The 25164-nt window shown below is 43.3% G+C and overlaps 1 protein-coding gene and 1 long non-coding RNA gene across 5 annotated transcripts in view; one reads left to right on the top strand and one right to left on the bottom strand.

Annotated features, from left to right (window-relative positions):
- Gm37679 overlaps positions 1–18876 on the bottom strand; it is a 121219-nt gene extending 102343 nt beyond the window's left edge. Inside the window, exon 1 of the long non-coding RNA XR_003948083.1 lies at positions 18697–18876. This is a non-coding gene — a long non-coding RNA (predicted gene, 37679). The remainder of the gene's footprint in view (positions 1–18696) is intronic.
- The window catches only part of Astn1 (astrotactin 1), a 329685-nt gene that overhangs the window by 173440 nt on the left and 131081 nt on the right, over positions 1–25164 (top strand). The gene's annotated exons all lie outside the window — the stretch shown is intronic.

Genomic DNA, 25164 nt, shown 5'->3' on the forward strand with positions numbered 1-25164 from the left:
TTAGAAATGAGGAAACCAGGACACAAGGGGTTACATAATTTGCATGAGATTCTACAGTAGGCCCAGAAGGAGGTATGGTGACCTCAGAAGTCTGGCCATAGGCTGTATGTAAGACCTGAGGATAAGTTTGACCCCAAAAAGAAACACTCAGCAAGGTCTCTCAAAGCAGCTCCTCCCAAGGTGGACCCAACATCTTTCATAGCACTACTGAACCACTGTTCACATGGCCCTCTCCACTCAGGCTCAGGACATTTCTTCCCTCTAGCTCTTCTATTCTACAGTTTTTTTTTTCAAGCCCAAATAACTGCTCCACCATAAAAACCTTCCCAGATCCCCATTTGGAAGCCACCTCCATCTTTGGTTGAATCAAGCTTACTGTCCACTCTCCTATGCCACTTTGTCTTGACAGTTGGTTAGTTAATAAGGCTTTGGAACAAGGGCTTATTATTGAGAATGCTTCCCAGATAAACACAATAGATGTCCTAAAAACTTAAATAACGGTTTCTAGGGCGGTTCCTGATATGGACTCACAGGATAGATATTTGTGTGTGGGTCATGAAGGAGGGACTGTTTTTGTTTGATTGATTGTTTGTTTGTGTGTTATCTACTCTTTAGTGATCCAGAAATATTCAGCTCTAGTTCAGTTCAGAGACAAGAAGTTTTAGTCTATATGGAGTTAATCCAGAAGAACATAAGAGTTAAGACTCTACCAATCATCCGAGTCCAATTCTCCCTTATTAACTACCTACTTCCCTCAAGCAACTCCCTAAGCTCACTGCATCTCCACTTCCTCCCCTATGAATTAATTAGTACTAACTGTTTCATTGAGACCCCTTAAGAAGTGACATCATCACTCAGAGTTCACAGACTGGCTCTAAAATTCACAAAGGCTCACATCCTTGTAACATTTGCATTTGACCTATGTGCATCTCTTTATAGTCTTTAAATTATCCCTAGCATACTTCTAATATCCAATTACACTGCAAACACCCGGTTGCTATGTGCTATGCTGTGTTGATTAGGAAATAACGAAAAGGAAAAGGCTGTGCTATGGGTGAAGTTCTCTTCAGGTTGCAGAACTAGAAGGTTGTAAATGACAGAAGCAGGGAAGGCAAAGGTGACTGGCTCCCAGAGATGGTTGATCACAGCCATGCCAATAGCATTAAATGGTTCTTCCTTTTAGAGTGAGGGGCTCTAGCATCAGACACAGCATTTTCTAGGGAAATGGTTTTTAGAAGAGAGGCCTTGCTTTCACTGTTCAAAACTTTTAAACTTCAGCCTACTGTCTAGCAGGCCATGGGCAGCCTGGGTTTTATTTAGTTTGATTTTTGACTTTTTTTTTTCTTTCTGCTGTTAGCTTCAAAGACAATTCTGCTCTTCAAAAGCCCTGTCTCAGTCTTCTCCAGATTGGGCTTTGCACTGGGCAGGGGAGGGTGCTGTTGGACACAGTATTCTAAACTCAGGCCTCTTGCCTAATTACACTGCAGTCAGCTTTTTCTATGGAAGCCCCCAGCATGGCAGATGCCTTCTTTGAAGTCATTAGTCTTCACAGCAGGGCGAGCACATCATCAAAGACTCTGTTTCCCAGCACCCCCTGCTGCACCCTTGTGCACCAGAGGATTGGGGGGGGGGGGAGGAGAGCAGCATATACATGCATTAAGTCTACTGTTTTCTGGGCCTAAACCACAAATCCTTTGAACTAAAAGCTCAGGGAGGAGGTCATTGATGATCCTATCTCAGAATTTTTCCCCATTCTCGCTATCTTCAACCAATTTAGAAATTAAATTTACTATGGCCTGAGATATAGAATGTAGGGCATGGTTGGAGTTTGAGTTGGTAACCTAAGGCACTATGAGATAGGGGTTGGTAAGAAAAAAAGAAATGTTTCTGAGGATGGAGATATTGAAAATATGATTGATAATCACCGTAGCTGTGCAGCTGGAAAACAATCTCTCTCTCTCTCTCTCTCTCTCTCTCTCTCTCTCTCTCTCTCTCTCTCTCTCTCTCTCTCTCCCTCTCTCCCTCCCTCCCTCCGTCCCTCCTTCCCTCCCTCCTATGCTCTCCCTGCTTGTGTGTGTGTGTGTGTGTGTGTGTGTGTGTGTGTGTGTGTGCGCGCGCGCGCACGTGCGCTTGAATGAGAAGATTAGTAGGACCTTAGTTTGATTCTTGGTGTTGTTTTGGTTGTTTATGTTCATGGTGTTTTTCAGTTCTTGCTTGGTTCTTTACTTACTGGGTTTTTTGTTTGTTTGATTGTTTTTACTATGGCCTTGACTTTTACATTTATTTAAGAGCTAGAGAGCACCTTTATTCTTGCTTTCTGTCTCTTGACCCTCCCTCCCCTTAAAGCTATTTGGCTAATGAGAATAACACAATTATGTTTCCAAGACCATATTTTAAATTTCTGTACAAATTTTGGCATTAGATTTTAGTGCTGATATCTTAGGACTCTAACTAAGACAACATACCCTGCTTTCTTAGGAAGACCAATGGTGAGACTCCAGAAAGTTCTTAAAGAAAGGAGGCTGGTAAAGACGCCAGGCCCCTGGGGACCTCCTCAAAGTTCTGCAGGGAACATCCCCTCCCCATGTTTATTGAGTGGCTCTCCCACACAAGGACATAGACTAATCTGTGAGTCCACAGCTCTCTGGGAAGAAGCTTTCTCTCTCATTGTGTCCTTTGACTGGCTACCATCTGGCTCCCACCTCCTTAATTGTCCCCAAGTCCTTCTTCTGCAGCCACCAAAAAGATTTGTCAAAAGATCTTCCCATTTCACACTCTCCCTCCAATTCATCTGTTGTCTCTGTGACCCTACTAAAAAGAAATTTGAAGCTGTCAAAGATGAGTTACAAGCTTCCCCTGTCCACATCTCTGCCAAGCCCTCTAGCCCTCTCATTCCAATCACTCTCTTGTCTGAAAGTCTATGGCAGTGAGTCTGTTGCAGAGGCTGTGCATGTACCATGCTATGCCCATGTCTCTAATACCTTTGCCTGCAGATATGCAGCATTTGAGAAACCTTCTTCTACTTCTCTCTTTCTGGACATCTAAGCACTTTCTTAGTGATTAAGTCTATATTGAGATGCTGTTTGTGCGATGCCTACCAATGATATCCAGTCTAGAAGAAACCCTTTGCCTGTCATGTTATATATATTCCTGTCTATGTTATTGGTTTCAAATGATAATTAGAATAATCTGGTAACTATAATCATCTGTGTGTCTGTCTCCCTGTGCCTCTATTACACCAAGTTGCCAGTTCAGGGTTATACCATTTTCACTTTTATAATTCTGTGGTGTTTCCTGTCATACTCATTACTAAGTGCCATATAAGTGTTCCAGGAGTGAATAAGTGAATGGCTGCACTTCAGGTTAAATATGCAAGCTCTATCAAACCTCTGCACGACACCTAGTGTTTAAGTCCTCCCGTCTCCTTAGAAGAAATCAGTGTTTTATGGCATGGTATTCTTTTATGACTTAATTCATTTGTCTTCCAAGCGCTACTAAAGTAGAGCACAGTTATTGCTTATTCATTTAGAAAGCCCTTCCTGATGTCTCCAGTATTATCTTAGGTACCTGAGAAAAAGAGATAGAGAACCAGAACCAGCCATCATTCAGGGTTTATGATATAGTAGACCCTGTTCACAGCACTTAATTCATCTAGCCTCTACAACAAACTTATAAGGAGGTACTGTCAATGTCTGTCTGCATTTTATAACTGGGTAAATTGAAGTGCAGATGCCCCTCAAATAATATTGGTGATACATCCCAATAAACCTAACCCATGCCAAAAATTCCAAAGGTCAAAATTTATTTAGTCTGGCACAGTGGCTCACACCTCTAATCCCAATACTCAGGAGTATAAAGGGAAAATGGGAGTTTGAGGATAGTCTGTATAGTTAAATCCTATAACTCCCCCTCCCATGCAGTCACTTCATATTCATGACCTATGGGCCCAGCATTGGAGCTCAGTATTGGAGAGTTTTACTTATTTACTTGGCAACTGTGTGGCCTGACAGGGAGCGGACTTTGTCCAACATCATGAGAGAAAAATCCCATTTCACATTATTTCACATATTTCACATAAAAATCCAAAACTCAAAACTCAGAATTCAAAGTATGCTTTCAACTAGTTGCATACGATATAGCCCCCTACATAAACTCATGTGCACTGTTAACCATCCTGAAGTAGAAACTACCTGTATGAGATTGTGTTAGCCTAAGCACTCAGACCCAGCTTATCCATGAAGATGTGGTCCCAGAGCAATAAGAATGAGGGGGCAAGGCAGCTGAAATGGCAAGAAAGAAAATTAAAACCAAGTTTTTGCATTAGTTATCTGGGCAAAGCTTTATATAAAGACTATTTTGGATGTATACTATATAGCATACACAAGATTTTTAATGCATTTTGATGTATAATAAAATAGCATAGAATGGGCCATTTCTAAGCACTAGAGGTTTTTTAGCTCTAGAGGCTGGAAAGACTAGTGCTGTTAGCATTTGACAGTGGCTACTTGTGCCACAGCAGTAGAGCAGGAAACCTCAAATAATGTAGCAAATATAAGCCAACTCACTTTTACAGGAAGCCTGCTCTAGAGTAGTGATTTCCAACCTGTGGGGTGAGACCCCTTTGGGGATGCAGCAACCCTTTACAAGTGTTGCCTAAGACCATGGGAAGACACCGATATTTACATTACAATTCATAATAGTAGCAAAATTACAGTTATAAAGAAAGTAGCAGTGAAAATAATTTTATGCTTGGAGGTCACCAGAACATGAAGAACTATACTGAAGGGTCACAGACAACATTAGGAAGACTGAGAACCACAGTCGTAGCATTGTTACTGATTCCTGAGATAACACTCTTAATACTGTTAAGACAGAGATTGAATGTTAGCATGGATATCTATCATCTATCTATCTATCTATCTATCTATCTATCTATCTATCCATTTATTAGTTGGTCTTTTTGTTTCTGGCTCTTCAAGACAGAGTTTCTTTGTGTAGCCCTGGATGTCCTGGAACTCACTCTGAAGACCAAGCTGGCTTTGAATTCACAGAGATCCACCTGCCTATGCCTCCTGAATGTTGGGATTAAAGGCATATATCACCACCTCCCAGCCAGAATGAATATTAAAGGGGTATTTGAAACCACACTAGGCCCCCTCAAACTTGTGGGTTTCTCACAAAGTAGTTTCATTTTACCCAGTAGCCCCAAAGTCTCAATCCATCCCAACATAAAATTCATAGTCCAAAGGGCCAAGTTTCATCTGATCTAGATGTAGATAATATTCAAGTGTGATTCATCCGGAATCGCATACCCTCCAATGGTGAGCCTGTGAATTCAAATTTCCTGCTCCCATCATGTACTGGTAAGATAGGTACAGAGTAACATTCATGGTCCAGAAGAAAGCAATAGGCAATAAAATGGGGGGTGGGGAGGGAAAGTGGTCCCAAGGAACCTCAAAACCTAACAGGGAAAACATTGAGTCTTAAGGAAGAAACGTGTTGTTCAAATTCATGCTTTCCAGTGGGGCACACTAGACTTGGCTCCTGTCTTAGTCAGGGTTTCTATTCCTGCACAAACATCATGGTCAAGAAACAAGTTGGGGAGGAAAGGGTTTATTCAGCTTACATTTCCACATTGCTGTTCATCACTAAAGGAAGTCAGGACTAGAACTCAAGCAGGTCAGAAAGCAGGAGCTGATGCAGAGGCCATGAGGGGATGTTCCTTGCTGGCTTGCTTCCCCTGGCTTTCTCAGCCTGCTCTCTTATAGATCCAAGACTACCAGCCCAGAAATGGTCCCATCCACAAGGGGGCTTTCCCCCTTGATCACTAATTGAGAAAATGCCTTACAGCTGGATCTTGTAGAGGCATTTCCCTAACTGAAAATCCTTTCTCTGTGATAACTCCAGCCTGTGTCAAGTTGACACACAAAACTAGCCAGTACAGCTCCCAACCCTCTAATTGCTCTGTCTTTATATCTAGGTCCTTTCTCTAGGGTTAGAGTTCCAGTCCTGAGTTCTCCTAAGCTGGCACTTTATGCTGGTATCTTTACCATTCTTGGGGTTTGAGTGTGGCCCCATTCCAGAAGTTTCACAATGTAAAAGCTCCTTGCAGTGATTTTACTTCGTGGGCAAGTCTTTGGACAGCTTCCTCTCAGCATCCTTTGGATTCTTACCCAGGATAGCTATGATGTCTCTCTAGTTCTTACATTCAGAGAGCCTGAAGACCTAGGACTTTGGATATGAGGACTTTGCCATGATTTGTTAGTTCTACCTTCCAGATCAATAGCCAGAGTGATATAGGTCAGTTTTTACCTGGGATCAGTTGAGCTTTGGTTTAGGAAACCTGTCCCAGAATGGAGAGCACTGGTCCCTGGAGGTTCCAGGCAATGAACCCATAGGGGGGCCTCCTCCAGATCATTTCTTCATAAACTATTCTACCCTTTTAGATCTCTGAGCCTTTAAAGAGAAGGAGGGGGTAGCTCAGTGCCTTAGTGTCTTTGTCCTATGGTCTTCCTTTATTTGAAGTTACAAATTCCCCCAATCTGATTACATTTTAATTATACACTTCATCTTGAAATCATCTCTCTGTTCTTAATCTCACTGCATGTGACTAAAATAGCCAAGTAAAAAATAAAGTTTCAATGCCTGGGACCACTTATCCTGGTTCATCATTCCTAAGTTTTGCCTTCCATAAAGTTCCATATGGGACAAGGATACAACTTTATTGAGTTCTTTGCAATTGTATGACAAAGATGACCTTCACTCTAGATTTCAATTGCTTACCCCCCACTGGACCCCTACAGAGACCTTGTTCTGCTTGCAAGTGTTTGAGTCCACAGAGGTTCATGTGCTTGGAATTTCAACCCATTGTTGCAGTGCTGAACTGGTGAAAACTTTAAAAGGTAGGAACTGTTGGAAGGTGGTCACGTCTTAAGGCAAGGTATCATGCTGGTCTTGCAAGCCTACTATGACCTTGAAAGAGTATGCTGTAATGGAGTGAGACATCCATATATTTTGTCTTTTCTTGACTGGAGTATATCCAGTACATATATCATAAAAAAGGTCTTCACTGTCTCTATCAACAATCTATTAACAACTATTGAATGACCTCCAACTTACTACAATTTCTATCTCCAAGTCCTTTTTCGTTGGAATCACTCTCAATGCTGCAGTCATGCAAATGTAGGGTTGGTCCACATGTTCCTTTCAAATCATCTATCCTTTTCACATTGTCCATGTGCAAAGTCACATATACTTTAAATGTTTGTCCTTCATTACCTGGTTTATTCTTGGTCAGTTTTACACTACAATAAAAGAATTCCATAGACTGTGTCATTTATAAACCATAGAAGATTTTTTTTTCCAGTATAGAGGCTGAAAGTCTAAAAGCACATGGTAGTAGATGGTAAGGAACTTTTTATACATAATAACACAGAGGAAGGACAAGTGACCACATCATGGAGAGTAAAATAAAGTGAAATCATATTTATAAGAAATCTTCCTGTGATAACTCATCCACACCTACGAGAACATAGCGACCCTCATGACCTAAGCTCTTGCTTAAGGCCCCCACCTGTTATCATCATGGCAAAGGTAATTAAATTTCAACTTTAGCTTTGTAGGGGGGACAGGAAAGCTGTGGCACAAGGCTAGTGAGCAGTCCATGTTTGGTGAAAGGTTAGCAGCAAGCGGGGGTGGGGGGGTGGGGGGGAGATGTATTTTTTTAATTGGTTGTTCTTGTTGTCAGTTCCTTAATTTCACAGGGTTTGTTAAATTCATTTCCAATGCACATCAGTGTGTGAAGCTGGGGTATGCCTTCTCTCCTTCCCTTTTTCTCCTTGTCTCCCTGACACTATCTTTCTTCTTTCTCTCTCTCTTATCTCCATGTATCTCTTTCTTTCTTACACACACACACACACACACACACACACACACACACACAAACACACACCTTATATACCTGCATCTCTGACAGGGATCAGTCTCAAGAAAGGAAGTAAGGAATCTCTTTATGCTTATGATGAAGCCCACAGTTGTCATAGAGCTGGTATAACATGCATAAAGGTTTAAGAAAGTTGGGTGCAGAGAAATTAGAAGCTAGCTTTAAATGTTTGTGAAACCAATGAATGGGTGACTTGAAATGAATAAACAAATATGAAGGAAACACCTAAATGGCAACTTACATATATATAGCAGAAGGAAATACAGTGGCTATGATGCATCCTTTACACAATTACAGAACCCAAATGCAGATGGGACAAAGGCTCAGCCTACGGCAAATGGGATCTAATAGAGTCCTCATCAGCTTAGCTTGGATCACTTGAGTGTGTATCTATGGCACAGATACAGCTAGATATTGTAGAAGAGGGATTTCTGGGAAGAGAATGTTCCTGGAATAGCTACAGGATATGGGGTGGAGGAAAACCGGGTTATGGATACATATTATCCTGTTCCCAGCTACCTCTAACTCACCCCACAGAGCTTTCCCAAGATGCTCATTTCTGTTCTCCTGTCAGCACTGTCATGATTTAAAAGCTTCTTCCCCCGAGGACCACAGCCAAAGGGAGAGCTCAGAGCAGTGAGTGTTCTTATCAGCCTTTGCACAGGACCTTAAACTTCTTATGGGCACGGGCTGCTCCTTATTTGGTTCTGTGATGTGCCTGCGATGCCACCTTCTTGTTTGGCCATAAAGAGTGTTTATATTAGTCATCCACAGTTACCATAAAAAATATCAAGTTGGGTATTGTGGCTTATCTTTGTAATTCCACACAGGAGGCAAAGAGGGGGAGATTGTCATGAGTCTGTGGTCAGCCTGGCTTAGAGAGACACCTCTCTCAAACAAAATAACACCCTAAAGCCAAAACATTCAAAACCATGTCTGGCCATTTAGCTTAGGGAACATTGTGGAAGGGAAAAGAAAGTGGAAAGATTGTAAAGTTGGGGAGGAAGGTCGCCAAACTGTCTTCTGGATACTGTACTCATGAACTCCCGACAGCTGTGGTTGTCTGCACAAAATCACAGCATTGCTTCACAGAGGAGAGAGGTGGCACAATGTCCTACCCCTAGCTGAGGAGACTTGGCAACTGAAGGTTGCCAGAGTAGAGATTGCCGATTTTCTTCAGGGAAGTGGCCCCTGGTAGGTGGCCTGTGCTACCATGGGTGGCCCTCCACCATGTGCTTTGAACAGCGTATGTTGGATTCAATGAATTAAAAAGGAAGAAATGAACTTGAGAGGGAGACATGGCTGGAGGTGTTCTAGGAGAAGTCCAAGGAGGAGTGGGAGTAAATATAGTCTAATACATTATATAGATGTACAAAATTCACCAAGGATAAATAAAGATAATAAATCAAAAAGAAAACAAACCTGTGAGTTAGACAACTTGATACTCATAAGTTTATTTGATTTGTTCACAGTTGGAGAGGCTACAAGACCCAGGATGTAGTTTCTTATGTAGCCACAGCTGACCTCCAGATAGATACACTCTCACTGTGTCCTTACACAGTAAAGGAAACTCTGGGACTTCCCTTCCTCTTTTTCTAAGGACACTAGTCCTGCTGAATAAGAGCTCAGCCCCATATTCCTTCTTAAAGGCCTTTTTTGCCAGAATAGTCACAAAGCGACTGAGAGCTCTAGCATCTGGATTTCAGGCAAGGCACAATTCATCCCACAGTACGGCAGCGTAAGCATTAAGTCAGAATGGATGAGCAGGGCTTGTGGCTGTCATCTCGCTGTGGTTGCTTTAGAGAGGAAGAGTAACTGGGATTTCTTTACCCTTCTGAGTCACTCCCTCTTTAGCACCCTCCACCTAACAAACACTCAGCACAGACTGCAAAAGAGCCCATCTCAGATGAGATGGCAAATCCCAAGGGAAAAGAAGGCAGGTGTTTCTCTTGCTGTGTGAGTTTGTACAAACCAGTACAGTGCTAGCTTTTAGTCATCTAGGCCATTTCTTCATGTCAGTCACACAGGGGGCCCATGGTGGACGTCTCTAGTGAGATTTAAGACAGAATTCTCACTCAAAATGTTTATCTTTGGAGTTTTTCATATACACATATAAATACATATGTATAGTATTCTGTGTTTATATACATTTATATATAATATATGAATAAAATATGAACATATACATGCATGTACAACATATAAATGTGCACATACATACACATATACATACATATACATTCATACACATGAACATGTGCAAGTGAGCACACACACACACACACACACACACACAATTTCTTCAAGGTAGTGTGCCGGTACTTGACTTACAAAATACTTTCTGAATCCTTCAGACCCATATTTTTAACACTATGGGGGTGGGGAGAGAATGAATCTGGATAAGATCAACTTTAATTTACTTCTTTGGGTCCAACTCAGATGCTGTGAAATATTCCCATTAGTAGCAGAAAACGCTGCCATTTGTTGGAGACCTGGTCTGTTCTTAACAAAGAATTTTACCCATGATTTGCTTACAGCAGCAGTTCCCAAGGTATGGGTTGAGATGCCTTTGGGGAACTGAACAGCCCTTTCACAGGGATCGCCTAAGACCATGGGGAAACATGGATATTTTTGTTATGATATGTGACAGTAGCAAAATTACAGTTACGAAGTAGAACTGAAAACAATTTTATGGCTGGGAGTCAGCACAAACTGAGGAATTGTATTTAAGGATCACATTAGGAAGGTTGAGAACCGCTGTCTTACATCACGCCCTCTTCATGGGTCACAGCTGCCATTTTACAGGCCATTGTAAGGTATTTTTAAATTATCAACCAAACAGTGGCGTCTACTTAAAATGTATGGCTATTACTTTTCCTAATGGCCCCTAAGTTGTAGATATAAATACTAATTCTGTAGTAAATGGAACTTGTAGATATTTCCTTCAGCCTAGCGAAGGTGTGACAATCAGGGAATCACCTTGGAGAGTTGATTTTTATTCCTGAGGCTCCCCTCAGAAGGTGGCATTATCACCCTGAGCTTGCGTCTGGCCACATCACCATGAGAAGATCAAATAAATTACTACCTGGCTCATGGTTATGTGGAGCCAAGAGTTGAGTCCAAGGCTGGGAGGCTCTGAAACCCATCCCCCAGCGTACTGCTCTCCTGAGGACTTAAGGAAGATCAGCTCTTAAGACTGTCAGAGCTAAAACAGGCTTCCCACTAATCCAGCTGGTCACACAGCTGATTAATGTTGAATTATCTGGGATCAGGTCTCCTGATGGCAGCTTGTGCATTATTTCCTCTTCAATGAACTCTTTCTTCCCAGCTTCGGACAACCACTTTTAATGGCCTCTAGGGGTTTCACGGTCAAATGTAAAAGGTGTTTTACTACCTGAAGTACAGAAAAATGAGGGTCTCTGGGAGAGAATACCAAAACTAATTATACGGGGTCAGGCATTAGTTTGCAGAGAGAGAAGAACAAACGTAAGGGGTATAACTTGGTAAACACACTGATATAAGATGTGTCCCTGCTCTAGGAGTATCTGTAAGATAACAATGTCATGAGGCAGGGTGTTAAGGACTTTGAAGTAGATATAACCAGGAAATTGGATGAAATAAAAGAAAGAGGAAGGCTGAGCACGTGCTATTGATGTATGGGCACCACAGGCATCTCTGCATTGCCTGGCTGATGGAGAAAATCCTGTACAACATACCTGGTGATGTGGGGTATGAATAACTGATCTCTGGGGGTTTCCCCAAGGCTTCTTTCCTCTATGCAGTTTATAGAGTGCTGCATCCACCCCAGTGCTCTTACCCACTGAGCCATCTCACCAGCCCTCTTCATTGTTTTCTACTGGCTTCTTTATTCTTCATTTGCTTCCCTCTTCAGCTATGCCCACCCCAGCCTTCTCTTAGCATTCCAATTTCCCTTCTGTGCTTTCCCTGCCACCACATCCTCGCACTCACTCCCCGCTCACTTTATCCCTCTGAGCATTCATCCTCATCTTCTCTTCCTCTTCTTTCTATGGAGCCTGGTATATTGCACGCCTCTGCTCTTCCTTCTCTCGGCCTCCAGAACAGAAGATGAAATTTGCCACTCTGACAAAGAGAACAAAAGCCAAAAGTCCCTACTAAAGTTACAAGGACAGCAATTTTTCTTTTTAGGGGATTTTAATTTTAAAATGAGAAAAAAAATTTTTTTCAGCCTCCTCCTCCTCCCCCAACCCCTGCTGTGCTCGCACTGCTGTGAGCCTCAGGGAAGGCTGGGAGCATCCAGAGAGGGACAGCCAGATAAAAAGCTGCTCCTTGGTTCAGAACATTTCTGCGCTCCTGTTCCCTCCCATCCTCGCTCCTTTTGACTGTGTTTGTCTGGGATCCAGGCAGAAAATGGTAGAATTAGCATTTTTAATAAAGGAAACTGGAGAAAAGGGAGGCAGCTCAGGAAAGCTGAAGGAGGGAAGGAAGCCCAAATCTACTGACAGTCAACACTCCCCTTTTAGAGCCAGAGAGAGCTCAAGGTGGGGGCAGGGGAGGCAAGCAAGAGAAGCCAGAGTTTGGAGTTTACAAGAAGTACTCAGGCTGATATAATTGGAGCTTTGAGCACAGGCAGAAACAGTTGGGAGGTGGGAAATTGCTGTGCTGGATTGAGTTTGGCTCAACTTGATACTGAGGCCCAGCTTTGTGAAATGGTTTCTAATTTAGCCCATTTTCTCTGTCTTCCTGGAATGAGCCATTATTCGTCCATTACCAGCAAAAAATCATGGTCCAAGCTAACCCCTTCTTTTCTTTTCTCCTCTTCCTCTTCTTCACTTGCTCTGTAGGAAAGCAGAAGAAATTCACCAGAGGCGGGGGACAACATGTACCCTTCATTTAAAAAGAGAAAGTGACCCCCACTTTCGGAGACCTGGTGTGACTGGCATCCTCTTCCCTCTTTCCCGTGTCACAGGCTATGGATGCAAAACTTTAATGGAGTTGCTAGGTTTGCGTTGTTTTGTGTGTTTGGCCATTGGACCTCCGCAGGATGAGGCTTAATTGGCTCTTTTCCTACCACTGAAAGGGATGGAAAATATCGCCAGGCGAAGGTTACTGTTTTCCAAAGAAAGTGGCAGTGATGAGATCTAATGCCTCTGACAGCTGGATAAAAAGTTGCTAAATAAGAATAAATTGAATGTCTAAGCCCACAGTCATTCAGAAGGTAACAGAAACCCCAAACACCGAAATGAAGCACCTTGTCACACACAGCATTCTTCTTCCACCACACTTATAACCCCATGGGAGTCAAAATAGTAGCAAATGTATTTCATTTTCTTAAACTCAATTCTGTAAAAGATCAGGACAAGTCAAAACTGGGTGAATACTCTTTTTTTTTTTTTCCTTTGACCTGAGTTTCAGCCTATTAAATACTTAAGACCTCTTCCTTGGTGCAGTGTCAACTGGGTAATTGCGGACATCTCACATATTTAGACTTGATGCTAATCCTGCAGCATTAACAAAAGAGTGACTGCCACAGCCAGTGTTCCTTACATATGGATTTGACCATTTTAGCCTCATTCAAACAGACAGTAGAATGTGTATGTTTGTATAAATTCTTATTTCCATCTGGCCTATATATCTTATTCCTGAAATTTGATTTCTTTCATCAGAAAGCTATCCTACCTTCCCTTGTTCTTGCAGTGATGACCTGGTATAGATACCAGGCATCTAAATGTTAAATAAATAAGATTAAAATAAAATATGTAAGATCCTTACATCAAAGAACATTTCTTAAGAACGGGGAGCAACAAATAGCTCTTAGGTTCTGTCAAGGAATAAATACCATCTCTGAGTTTAGGATCCAAAAGTAGGATTAACATCACTTGGATACTTAAAAGCACATTTAGGTTAGTTAGAGTGTGGGTTTAGACCCAGAACCAAGTTTCTCTGAGGGAGTGAGAAATTCACTTGGAAGGTTCTTTGTTACTATATCTAGCGCTACATTGTGTTTTCCCCTCATTTCTATTCATTTGAATATATGCCTTGACCTCCTTCTATTCCCATAGTGACACTAGGCTACACATTTGAGGATCTGAAAAGCACCTGTTTTCAGACATTGTCTGCATGTCCTTTCTCTTCAGAGGTTTCAAAGGGTCCTTGGCTTCTTTCCATTGACAGATTACATTATTTTCCCCAGTAGCTCTCCCCACATCACAGTTCTTGACTCTAGTCCATATGCTTGTTTCCAAAATGTTGCCTCCAATCCTCACCCCTATTCTTATTTTTATGCCCCATCTCTAACTGCTCCTGGATCTCTGTTCATGGAGTTGCTATAAGTATCTAAAATTAACCTGTCCAGAATGGAACACGAAGCCTACTCCCACATGGATATCTGCTCTAACTCCCATCATCTTGGCCCATATAAATAGCATCATTTATCCACCATCTTACCTTATAAATAGCATCATCTACCCTGCATTCTTCCAGATGAAAAAGTTGGGGACAAGTCTCCATATTCCTCCGCAATTACCCTATCCACTTTCTCATTCACATGCCTACTTTGAATCACCAGATCCAATTCATTCATATTGGAAATGCCTCTTGAAACTACTCGCTTCTTTTCTTTGCAAAGCTGTTGGACCCCAATAATGCTCCAGTGTCCTCAGACACTATTAATGCCTTTCTAATTACCCTGTCATTGTGCCCACCTCTGAAAGAGAGGAAGGGAGGATGAAGCCAGGGGATCCTTTTGGGGAGTGGAGGTATTGGTGGTAGGGAAGAGGAGAAAGAGAGGGAGGAAGGAAAGAGTAAGCAATGGGGATCCCTTTTGAGGAGTAGGGCAGTGAATGTGCACAGTTCCTTCAGGGAAGATGGTCCACTCATGCTGTGGGTTCTCAAAAAGAGAGGTATGAAGGCAAGGAGAGAAAAAGGAAAGAGAGGTTAGACTCCAGTCAGCCTGGGTGGTGCCCGGTAGGAAATGGGAAGCTGTGAAGAGCTTCCTGTGAGATTAATGGTGATGGTGTCACAGGAGTGGTTTTAGATAGGCTAACTACTGGCCTAAGGCCAAATCAGACCTCCCATCTCTCTTTGTAAATAAGGTTTTACTGTTAACACAGTTTGGGTATTATCTGTGGGCTACTTCCCTGCTACAGTGTCAAAGTCATGTGGTTGCAGCAGGAATTACAGAAGCTACAAAGCTAAACCTATTTATCATGGAGCTCGTAACAGAAAAAGCTTGACAACCTCTACATTGTATGAGGACAGCTCAGTCTCAGAGGTATTGACACCTGTTATGAGGCTAACGTCATTCATAGGATGTATTCCAATGCCCCTGTCGTTCCTCCACTACATATATGTAGTAACCAACCCCCAAGCCGTCACAGTGGAAAGCTTCAGCCTTCAGCATTAATTGTGGCAAGAACATCAGTACAGGAGTCAATGTAGGAGTCTATTGCCACGAGGACAGCAGACGTGATGATAACAGCAAATACAACCACTGTGCTGCCTCTGTGCCTGCCATTATGGCTCATGTTATATGCCTTAACCTTTTCAATTTGTCCACAATCCTATGAGGTAGATACTGTCCCACCAATACCTTCCCATGAGGTTCAGATGGTTATCAGTGTACACAGAAGGAAATGAGATGGGGGAGGGGGGAGTTTTTTCAAGGTCAGGTACCCATGGCACAATGACACTGTAGAAAATGAAACACTATGGACTATCTACTTCCCCCATTTCAGACCGTTTTTGTTTCATTCTAACTGTAGAGAGCTAGAACATCTCTTCAGGTGTTAGCTTTCCGGTATGATATAGCTTGGGTTGCCAAAATGGCTGCTTTGATCCATACTAATGTTGTTTATAGTTTGACCAAAGTTTAAAGTAGTCATTTCTAATGCCCTTCTCTACTATGGACTGATCAGAACCCTTTCCTGATGCGTAGCCAGCTTAATCTAATACCTGGACTTAATACCAATTCCAGCGCCTTCCCAGTTAGTTCGTTAGTTCGTGCCTAGCAGGTAAGTGCACTGTTGTGAAGAGAATTAACCAGAAAATAAACGTGGAAAGCCTGGAAGACATTCATGAAGAGGAGTTTTTTTTTTTTTTTTTTTTTTTTTTTTTTTTTTTTTTGAGGATCAAGAAAGCTAGTCTGAGAATCAGCTTCAGGGGCACTGACCTCAGCAGACTTGTCATTCTATGAATGTATCGGGGTGTTCATGTGAACAGATGGGGTGGCTGGTCACCCCTGCAGCAAGAAAATGCCACCTTTCTTCCATTCACAAAATAACCTAGACAGGAGAGAGTGTAACAAGAAAATAGCTAGGACTAGAGATTTTGGTTTGAAAGTAAATTTGTCCATTCAGTGGAAAGCAGGGATCTAGTGGGGCTAATGGGGCACAGAACGAATGTCTAAGTAAAACAGTTTTGGCTCTGGACGCAGGGAGCAGGTGAGGCTGAGACTGCACACCTTTTGCTTTGGCTTTGGGCTAGTGTCTGAGGCACCAAGGCAACCCCCTTGGTAGCAACAAAGCCACAGAGTGGGGACAATGAAAGCACAATGCAATTGTTCAGGCCTTTGGATGCACTCGTTCTAGCCCAGAGTCCCTGTTTGATCAGCCTGACTTCTTAAAGGGCCCCGTGAGTGACAAGAGCAGGAGACAGAGAGAAGGAACACTGAGCTGCAATGACCTTGAGGACTGAGGTCATGGGAAACTCGGATGGGTGTGGGGAGAGGCACACAACAGAGCTGTGAGTGGGTAGCGGGGCTGAGGTTGTAACAGCGCTGAGGGGGGTTGACCAGCAGTGGGGAAAGAGCAAAGAAGGCAGAGACCCACGCTGAGCTGGTGCAGGGAAGTGGGGACTGAGCTGCTCATCCTGGCATTTTCTTGCCCTGAAACAGACTGTGCACGCCATGTGGATCATGTTTGGCCTGAGAGAGAGGAACATGAAAGAGTTCTTTTGATATAATCAGAACAGTCAAGTCTCCCCTAGGATGGACAGGTGTTCGCAGAAGAAGTTCACGGGGTTTGAAGTAGAAGATGAAGACTTACAAGAGGCAGTGAGTTGTTTCTTCACATCGCATAAAAGCAGGGTCTGAGGATGGATGAGAGAGCTGTGGGGAAAGGTGGTGGGCAAGCCGGCAGGGACAGATTTGCATAGGGGCAGTTACTGTGAAGAGTTCAGGAGCATGCTCAGTAAAGAACAGGAGCCACAGATTGGGCACTGAAAGATGTTCAAATGTGCAGAAAGAGAAGAGGCCATAACAGGTACCCTGGGGGAGCTTGCAGCTGGAATGGGTCTTTAGAACTGTTTCAGAAGGAGCCAGACATCAGGCCTTTGCCTTCCATTGACTAGCCATTGATGTGATCTTCCCCGAGAAGCAGGATACTATTAGGCTAAGCACCACCACCCTTCTTGCCAATTGCTTGGGAGTCTATAGTCACCATGATCATGTGTCACAGCTGAGAATACTGAGTGCCTGGTGGCTGAGGAAATGTCTGTGTGTAATCCCAGATGACATGAACAGAATGGACTGGTAAGTGTTCTCATTGCTATTTGGCCCAAGTGACCAACTTTAGAGACATGTGAGCCTTACCTAATTGCAGCTAAAATCAGGTTACCCACGCTGAGTAGGATCTATATGTCCAGGAAAGGGAGGAGGTGGTGATATGGACTCTTGTATGAATCTCACTGAGGAGGTGCCAGTATGGTCGTAGATCATAGACTTCATAACACAAGGCTAGGGAGTCAGTGAGGAGGTAAGGCATGGGTGAGAGTTACCAGAGGTTGGTTAATTACAGGTAAGCACTTGGAGATTTTTCTTTTCAGACTAAAGAAGTAAAAGGAACATATTTAAACAAGTGTTGTATTGAGAAAATGAGATTTTCTCTCTCTCTCTGCTTTGCCCCAGAAAGGAAGGCTGAGGCAAACAAGAATGGAACATTTCAGTTGAAACAATTTAAAGCAAGCCAGGCGTAGTGACACACACTTGTAATCCCAGCACTGTCTCAAAGAAAAGAAAAAGGAATGCTTAACATCATAACACCATCTCAAAATAGAATGCTTTGCACTGGGAGGCAATAAGTGTCCAATCCTTTGGCACCTGGGAATGAAGCTCACAATAACGGCACATGGCAGTGGGTTTGTCGTGAGAAACATGAGCTATGTCCAACCTTGTGACGGTGTGGCACGACATTGTCATCTAGAAAGTTCACGCTTGAGAACCACACATTCAGGTTACAGAGAAGATCATGAAAAAGTCTTGCAATATTTTAAGTAAGTTTCTGATTTTGCATCAGGTTGTATCTGTAGCTGGTCTTAGCCATGCAGCTCACTGGCTCTGGGTTGGACATGCCTGCCAGGAGTCTAAGCCTTCGCATTTTAGGATCTCACAAAGAATTCCAGCCTGTCCTTTGAGAGCACCATCATCTAAATATTCCTCCAAAGAGTCCAGTCTCAATGTGATGGCACCCTGGCTACCTTATAAAGCCATGATTTTTCTTTCCGGTAGTTCTAATAGAAGCAAAGTTTCTCTGTCTCTGTAACCCCAGAGTAATACGTACCATCCCCCATCACTTAAACTGGAGAGCAAGAGAAAAAAATCAAAGCCAAACACTGCAGACTAGCACTTCTGAATGCTTCCATTCTTGTTACTGTCTGTTCTGAACAATTACAGCCTCTGCTTTTTGTTGCTGGCTACTGCACCAGTGGTGTGGAGGGAGAATAAGCCCCTGTGTCTGTCGGAGGATGCTAAAAAAGTGAAGAAAAGGCAAAGCACTCACAGTGTCCGTGAAGCATTAGGACAGGCTCTGCTGCTGTTTCTTTCTCTGTCTTGCCTCTGGCTGCGCTCCTACAATTGCTGGACTTCCTGAAGTCTCCGCTCACAGTCAGTCAGCTTGACAGAAAGGATTAGGCTCCAGCCAGAACATTGTACAGCAGCACAATCCAATGCTGGCAGTCCCTGCAGCTGTCATTTGTGTGAGTGAAATTGAGACTGGTGGGAGGTGCGTGAGGGACAGCCACGGGGACCTGACACCTTTTGTTAGGCCAGAGGCCTGATGCTGCCCACCACTGTGCCCAAGTTCAAGGTCAGAGCAAATATTTCTAGGCTGGAGAGAGAGAGAGAGAGAGAGAGAGAGAGAGAGAGAGAGAGAGAGAGAGAGAGAGAGAGAAGCTGTGCACTGCACAGGGACACTATGCTGTGAAGAGCAGAAAACAAAATTTGAGCTGATGAGCACATTGCCTTCAGAAAAAAAATGGTATCTATGAAGAAACATCCTCAAACCCCCAAACATGTAAAGTTTTAGAAGAGAACAACAGAGTGTGTGTGAGCTTCAACTATGTCTGTGAGCATTCTTCAAAGGAAAGATAAGGGCGGTGAGTACAGAATGAGTTAATGCTGCCAAAAGGATTAGGTGGAATAAAAATGTGTTTACAAACATACCAGGGGAAAGGGAACATTGGGGAAAAATAGGCCCATAAATAAATAAAAGGGATTGAAATCTGCTGCAAGTCCAACAAGACCGAGGCACGGAATTCTGTTTTCCTAGTTGTCTTTTACATGAAAAATAACAAGATGTTAGCAACTGTGATTTTTAGGAGGAAATCTCCAGTGTGAGACAGAGAAGGGAATCCAGTGGGAATGGCAGGGATAAAGCAGGGAGTCCTGGGACTCTCTAGGACTCCCTGGTGGGGTGGGCTGAATTCTGAGTCTGGCATGCATGCTGTTCCCAGCCCAGCCTCCTGCCAGGCTGCCCTGCCTCAGTACCCCAGGCTCTGCTCTTCCAAGATCCTAGTACACCTGTCCTGTTGTATTACCTTAGCCAACATAACCATGTTACTCATTTTGAAGCTCTTCCCTTGAGGGGGATGCTCTCCTCCATTTTATCAGTAGATGTTGCTCACCTGGGCATTATCAGTACTGTCTTCTTCTCCATTGGAGACCCTGGGTAAGACAATCCTGTGTTTTTTAGTGGAATCTCCTCTGGGGAAATCTCCCTTCACTGGTCTTGGAATTTCCATCTCTTTCCATTCCTTCCCCCTCACTCCACACGTACCCTCCCCCAATACATAGGTCCATGTTGCATAACTCTGCACACTGTACCCTCGCCCATGAATCATGAATTCCTCAAAGCCCGGGACTCACCTCTCCATGTGTAGTTGGTTCCATGCTTGAAGTTGACTGACTATTCTCAAACACTTCGTAAATTCTTAAGGAAATGAAAACAAGCCCATGCCTATGCCTGTTCTGGGTACACCAAGCCAGGCGTTCCCAGATATTCCAAGACCCCCAGGGAGTTCAGGTAGCCAGTGACTTGCTCTTAAAACCACTATTACCATGATCCTCAAAATACCCTCCCCAAACCCGCAGGATCAGCAGCACCTTAAACTTTGTAGAAATGCAAGATCCTCAGTCCAATTCAGACCTACTGACTTGGAACTTCCGAGGTGGGAGCCCCAGATTTACATTTTAATCAGTGCTTTGGGTGATCTGGATGTGTGCTGAAATTAGAAATCTACTGCCTGACTCAAGGCTTGCCAAGAAGTAGTCACTTAATGGAAGGGCTCATCCTGTTTCCTCTGACCCTTACTGCACAGGGCCTCATTACTTTGAAAATTAGTGTCATTAATAAAGCCATGCTTTTGAAATCTTGCTGTCTGTCTTTTCTTACCCCTTTCTACAGGTGTCACTTCATCACAAGTCCCAGATAATGCATGGAGGGCTCCTCTGTGTCTAAAGAAATTCAGAGACATGCTGATCCTAACCACTAAGCCTTAGGGTGTGGCCAATGCAGAGGTTCTTTTTATTTATTTATTTATCATGAGTTCATTTATTTTTTTAAATATTTTTATTATGTATTTTCCTCAATTACATTTCCAATGCTAACCCAAAATTCCCCCATACCCTCCCCCTCCCACTTCCCTACCCACTCATTCCCATTTTTTGGCCCTGGCATTCCCCTGTACTGGGGTATATAAAGTTTGTGTGTCCAATGGGCCTCTCTTTCCCGTGATGGCCGACTAGGCCATCTTTTGATACATATGCAGCTAGAGTCCAGAGCTCTGGGGGTACTGGTTAGTTCATAATGTTGTTCCACCTATAGGGTTGCAGACCCCTTTAGCTCCTTGGGTACTTTCTCTAGCTCCTCCATTGGGAGCTCTGTGATCCATCCAATAGCTGACTGTGAGCATCCACTTCTGTGTTTGCTAAGCCCCGGCATAGTCTCACAAGAGACAGCTATATCTGGGTCCTTTCAGCCAAATCTTGCTAGTGTATGCAATGGTGTCAGCGTTTGGAAGCTGATTATGGGGTGGGTCCCTGGATATGGCAGTTTCTAGATGGTCCATCCTTTCGTCACAGCTCCAAACTTTGTCTCTGTAATTCCTTCCATGGGTGTTTTATTCCCAATTCTAAGAAGGGGCACAGTGTCCACACTTTGGTCTTCATTTTTCTTGAGTTTCATGCGTTTAGCAAATTGTATCTTATATCTTGGGTATCCTAAGTTTTGGGCTAATATCCACTTATCAGTGAGTACATATTGTGTGAGTTCCTTTGTGATTGTGTTACCTCACTCAGGATGATGCCCTCCAGGTCCATCCATTTGGCTAGGAATTTCATAAATTCATTCTTTTTAATAGCTGAGTAGTACTCCATTGTGTAAATGTACCACATTTTCTGTATCCATTCTTCTGTTGAGGGGCATCTGGGTTCTTTCCAGCTTCTGGCTATTATAAATAAGGCTGCTATGAACATAGTGGTGCATGTGTCCTTCTTACCAGTTGGGACATCTTCTGGATATATGCCCAGGAGAGGTATTGCTGGATTTTCCAGTAGTACTATGTCCAATTTTCTGAGGAACCACCAGATTGATTTCCAAAGTGGTTGTACAAGCTTGCAATCCCACCAACAATGGAGGAGTGTTCCTCTTTCTCCACATCCTTGCCAGCATCTGTTGTCACCTGAATTTTTGATCTTAGCCATTCTGACTGGTGTGAGGTGGAATCTCAGGGTTGTTTTGATTTGCATTTCCCTGATGATTAAGGATGTTGGATATTTTTTCAGGTGCTTCTCCAATGCAGAGGTTCTTAACTGGCCATTTGGTGCATTTGGTGTACGCTCAGTCCTCTTTCGTTTTCCATTGTTCTGCTCACATGACATTTCCAGTCATTCCTTTGTATTATTATTATTATTATTATTATTATTATTATTTCCTTTTATTTTCAAGAAAATAATTTAAGACCCCTTTGATTTACCACAATATAAGTCCGGCTCTTCATTGTATGCTTCTCACTAGCTCCTTGCTACCCAGCCTGAAAACAATCCATACTCCTCATAGCAGAACCTGAACTCTTAATTCAAACATGTTGCTCCTTGGAATCCCCCAGAATAGTAAACCAAGCCTTTACACCGTCTCACTCCCACCAGATACCTGACTACCTAGGCTCCTTTCTCTTCCCTATTCTCAGGTGGAATTCATCACCACCCCAATACATTCCACATCCTCAAAAGCAGGCTGAAATGAACAGCCCTTTTCATTCATCTCTTCTCCTTCCCTCAGACAGCCTTGTCATCCAATGGCTCCTCTCTCTACTTCTCAGCTGTCCTCCCTTCTGCCACTATTTTAAAAGTACCAATTCTCCACTACTTTCCACCAGAAAAATCAAACTCCCCATGCTTGAACCACAAACCTTCTGCTCTGCTTCCTAACTCTACCCCCACACCTTGAAGCTATGTATACTGGATATTTGATGAACAGCAACACCCGCTGTGTTAAATCACTGTAACTGCCTGTAAAGCTTTCTCTTTGTCTGTCTTGCATTTCTCCACCACATTGTCCACAAACCAATAGAAGTTTTCTATTGCAATCCAATCAAATTTAGATTTCTTATGCTTTCTCTGCAAAATATACTGTGGTCCTGTTCTCCATTGATCCTTTCCTTCTTTGTAGCTGTAACATCCCAAGGATATCTCCAGTGAGGACACTTTACTGTGCACGTGAGCTCTCTGGGTCTCGGGATTCTGTGACCAAGTATCAACAGAATGAGTAGCATGAAACAACAGAAATGTTATTTGGAGGCTGAAAGTCCCAGGTTAGGGTGGTGGCAGAAGGGTCACTCCTGACTTTCTGCTTCTAGGGTCCCAGGCACTCTTTGGCCTCAAGAGGCTTCTTTGTTTTAGTCCTTGCCTTCATCTTTACATGGCTGGCTGTCTCCCTCTGCATGTCTATGTCATTAGAGTGCCAAGTTCTTGTATGGGACTAGGGCTCACTTTTACACCAATCTGAGCATATCTCATTCAATCATACCCACCAAGATCTTTTTTCCAAGTGAGTTTGCATTCTGGGCTCTACTGGGCATATGAACTTCAAATAGAGCACACCTTTCAACTCTGAAACCCTGGAATTCTGCACAGCCTCCCCAGAGTCTGTTTGCTCCATTCTATCCTCCCCAAATTCCATACTTGGACATTCTTTCTTAATGTCCACCAAGCCTGTTTTCTCTTTTCTCACCCCATTGCTCCTTCAACCAACATGAAAAACCACCTCTAAGGTATACTTACAACCAGTCCCAAATCGTTGTTTCCTTTATCTTCTGTTCCCTCTGTCTGGCATATCCCAAGCCCCATCTGCAGTGGCTGTCTTCCTGCTTCTCTGCTCTGGAACATCCTAGAGCTAAGGCAGATCCTACAGAAATGAGCCCTCTGTATTCACTCTAAGCCCTCTATTTGCTCCATCCCCATATTCAATTTAAAATAATCTAATATCACACTTAATTTATAATCACTCAAATAATTAATTTTAGCTTTTCTTCCTCTATTCTCTACCCAGGCCCTCCAAGGGCTTTGACTGTGTACTGAGTTTTACTACAGATGGTGGATAGACACAGAGGGTAACACTTATACCACTATAAGAATATAGTGGAATCACTAGAGCAAACAAACAAACAAACACCACAAGGACTTACACTGTAAATGTCAGTGAGGTGCATAGAAAGGGAGAAGATAGGGAGGAGGTGCCTGACCCGCAGTTCAGGAGCCAAGATTTCTGAGCTAAAGCACAGTGGTAAGAAATACCAGGCAGGCCAGGAGGGATGACAGGATCTTTCCACTCCTGGAAGATGCTGGAGAAGGACCATGAGGTCCTCTAGGAACTGTCAACTACCATGGTAGAAAGTACAAATGAGAGGTGATGTTGGCCAGTGGGTAGGGTGACATCATGCAGGAACCTATGTGGCCTGGGTATGGATTTAAAGAAAGGAAGTTCTGTAGCACCCCAGCCCGGAGTCTTTACCTTTTTCCCAAGGGTCTTCTTGATTCCTCAGGGTCCTTTCAAGCACCCTCCTCAGCCACGAGAAAGGTTTACTAAACTCTGCAACAGTACCCTCCTGCCCCTGTCCTTTCTTATTTCTGTTTCATAGGCACTCAGAGCCAATAGTACCTGCTGCATATGTATTTGCTGAGGGAATAAACAAGCAAAGGATGTTTTCTCACCTCTAGTCTCCATACATTTTTGGTGATTTAGTATTTTTCAGCTTCAGTGAGCTTGTCTGAAAAGTGGAAGCATAACGTGACAAGTCACTATATTGTGTTATGACTATGCCCTCTCCTATGAGAGTATCTCTTTCCAACCTGACACTCCACCTCTGCTCCCGCCTTTCTGGTTCCTGTTTTCCCTGCTTGTCTAGTTACCGCCTCTCTACATCTATGCCCCACACAAGACCATGCTCTGAAACTACTGGCTTAATTCGTGGCAGAATCATTGTCCTGGTCCTCTTGTCTCTGAACCCATGGAACATCTTAAACTACCCCTTCTTTCTCAACTAGTGCTTTGAGCAGTCACAGAGAGACTATGCCTTAGGAGGCAATGTCTCTTTAAGAGTCACAGCTACCACTATGTTCATGCTTCTTTTTCATTTTGGCTGCACAACGCCAGCCATTACTTTATCTCAGAGTTGCTCTAATCAGTGAGTCCTCCTCCCTCAGATGCAAAGTGCTGATGCTACTACTGCCCTACTCAGAATCTATCATGACTCCATACTCGCCACAAAAGTGGAGATTCAGTTTCTGGTAATATGCCTCTGTGATTTACCAGCCCCCCACCTCCTTAATGGCCCCTACCTTACATTACAAATGACTCTCCCCTTAATTGCTCCTGGTGTCCCTTCATGGCCATCTGTTCCATGCCTCTGTCCACACTGTTCCTTCTGCAAGAAGTCTTCTCTTCCCTCTGCACCACAAATTCCTAGATTAA

This window comes from Mus musculus, chromosome 1 (genome assembly GCF_000001635.26).
Source record: "Mus musculus strain C57BL/6J chromosome 1, GRCm38.p6 C57BL/6J".
In the NCBI taxonomy this organism is placed as follows: Eukaryota; Metazoa; Chordata; class Mammalia; order Rodentia; family Muridae; genus Mus; species Mus musculus.